Source organism: Berghia stephanieae, chromosome 12, assembly GCF_034508935.2.
Source record: "Berghia stephanieae isolate SIO BIC M18660-M18661 chromosome 12, UCSD_Bste_1.3, whole genome shotgun sequence".
NCBI classification, from domain to species: Eukaryota; Metazoa; Mollusca; class Gastropoda; order Nudibranchia; family Aeolidiidae; genus Berghia; species Berghia stephanieae.
In genome coordinates, this window is record NC_088371.1 from 20,886,315 (window position 1) to 20,888,814 (window position 2,500).

Here is a 2,500-nt window from a genome sequence, read left to right on the forward strand (position 1 = left end):
AAATTACGATTAATAATTACAACTTGTCAACAACAAAAACAGCTTGCAAACCAGAGAGAATTTTGATACTCGGTGTTAAGACCTATTGGTAAGTCACGTGTCTTCATCAATATATCAGACACAAAAATAATGACAAGTTGGTCTTATGCAATGATAATTGATTACTTATTCTCTGATTAAATGTCAGTGCCAAAGACAATTATCAAATGCCTATCTACATATTATGTTTATATACTTATAAAAACAACGACACCTATCAATCTCTTACTCTCTTTCTCTACTCTCTCTCTCTCTCTCTCTCTCTCTCTCTCACACACACACACACTCTCTTCCTCTCTCCCTCCCTTCCTCTCTCTTTCTCTCTCTCTATTCCTCCCCTATCTACTTTATTCTCTTTCTATCTTTCTCTCTGTAACTTCTCCATCCTGTCTCTATCTATATTTTTTCTAATCTCTCCCGTCCATTATTTTTCTCTTTTCGTTCTTAAATCACAGTTTATCTCTAGATCCAAACACATAACACATACACAACACATTCATGCTCGTACATGTTCAAGTAGATACATATAATACTCTTAATTACTCCCCCCCCCCTCTCTCTCTTTCTCTCTCTCTCTCTCTCTCTCTCTCTCTCTCTTATATATATAGACATTCCAATATCTTTTTATGAATTAAAGACATTCAATTTGTTACTAACCATGGTATTCTTCTAGATGACATATTGAATACATGGATGTATCTATCTATTGTTGAATTCAAAACAATTTTGTGTGACAATGCACTTCTGTCATCCATCGTCACTCTTTGGGACATTAAAAAAATCAAGCATTCTACGATAAATAAATTAATACAAACTCCAACCTTGTTGGAGTAGTGAGTTTTAGTCCTCTTATCTAACGCCAATCACCCTTCAAACTTTGGCAAAATTATATATTCAAAAAAAGGCAACTAAAACTTTTTTTTAATATTTAAATATAAGCAAAATCCAAAACAAAACCAAACAAAACAAAACAAACCCCAACAAAAAATAAGAACAAAAATAGAGCAAACAAAACAAAATACAGACAAAGACACACAAATACAAACAAAAAAGCAAACATAACAGGTTATTTAATAGACCTCCATAACCAACTCTGAGACACAAAAATCCACATTTTACAGGAACTAATCAATGATGCTCAGCATACAACAACGATAAAAATAAAACAGACAAAAGATGCTCCAATTTCACATAAAAACGAAAGTCTGGTAAATTAAAGCAGAAAACATTCAAAGATAACAGATTCCACTCTAACAAAGTATTTCTGTTTTTCACATTTATCACAATTTGTTTTAAAAAGTAGATGGTACTTTTTTAAAAAGATTTCCTGCTTTAGCTCTGTCAGATTTTATTGCTACATTAAAAAACAAACAGACAGACAAAGAGCAATGGGTTATTCATACAGTAATGAATGTGCACACATAATAATTGGTAAATAAGCAACTGCACACTACTGTACTTCACATCTTTTCTATTATAAAAAGTAAGAAATCATTCAGTGATCTATATTATAGTCCCTCGTGAGGTTTATAAAGCTTATACCTTTCAAACGAGGTAGCATTGGTTTTAGGCAAGTTGCGATCACATACATGGAAACGTAAGACGGACGACGTAATACGGTAATGACGTAGAACCTGAAACTCCAATCTCTCTTTTTATTAGGAAGGTTATGTAATTAGAACAATTAAATAAATATTCTCATTGGAATAAAGAATTTCAGTGGCATATTATTTCTTAAACTAAAAGCTATGTAACCCACCGCTTTAAACTGGTATGATGTCGGAATCAAGAAGAAGTTAAAAGTAGATTATTGTTAAAACGATCACAGATGTCAATTTTGTGTTTTGTTAATAAAGAGTATAAATTTGGCTCGTTTCACGTTTCAGACTATAGGTTCAATTTTCACCTTCAAGTTCAACCAGGTATAAAAACATTTTGAGGCTGCTGTTGACATATTAGATGCAGATTACGCCAATATTAACTCACTCAACCCTAACACTGACTATATCCGTAGTTTACCCGGGGTTACTTTTACCCCCTGCCTATTAATTACATTTTTCTGAGATAATTTATAGGCGTAGTATCAAAGCTAACGTTTTTAATTTTTATATCTTAATGGTAGTTGAATAAAGCTATCTATGCGCATGCTCATTTTTAATAAATATTTTCCAATTTTGAAATATAGCAAAAATCTCTAGGGTTGAGTGAATTAATCAAATTACAAATAAAGTCTGTGGCAAAAAGCTTTCTGGAGATTAAAAACCTCTTAATCATAACACTCTAAACACATCTAGAGACACGCGCATAGGCACAGATACATACACAATTACAAATACACACACACACACACACACACGCGCGCGCGCACACAAACAAGCACATTTTAATTTTTTCTCTCTCTCTCTCTCTATCTATCTATCTATCGATCTATCTATCTATCTATTTATCTATTTTTTCTTGC

General features: G+C 32.5%; 1 protein-coding gene across 1 annotated transcript in view; it reads right to left on the minus strand.

Moving 5' to 3' along the window:
• The window catches only part of LOC144958299 (major facilitator superfamily domain-containing protein 6-like), a 65,947-nt gene that overhangs the window by 3,028 nt on the left and 60,419 nt on the right, over positions 1–2,500 (minus strand). The window contains exon 13 of the mRNA XM_078890182.1: positions 1–2,500. This exon is cut by the window's left edge and continues 3,028 nt beyond it; it is cut by the window's right edge and continues 873 nt beyond it. The gene's annotated coding sequence lies outside the window, so the exon portion shown is untranslated.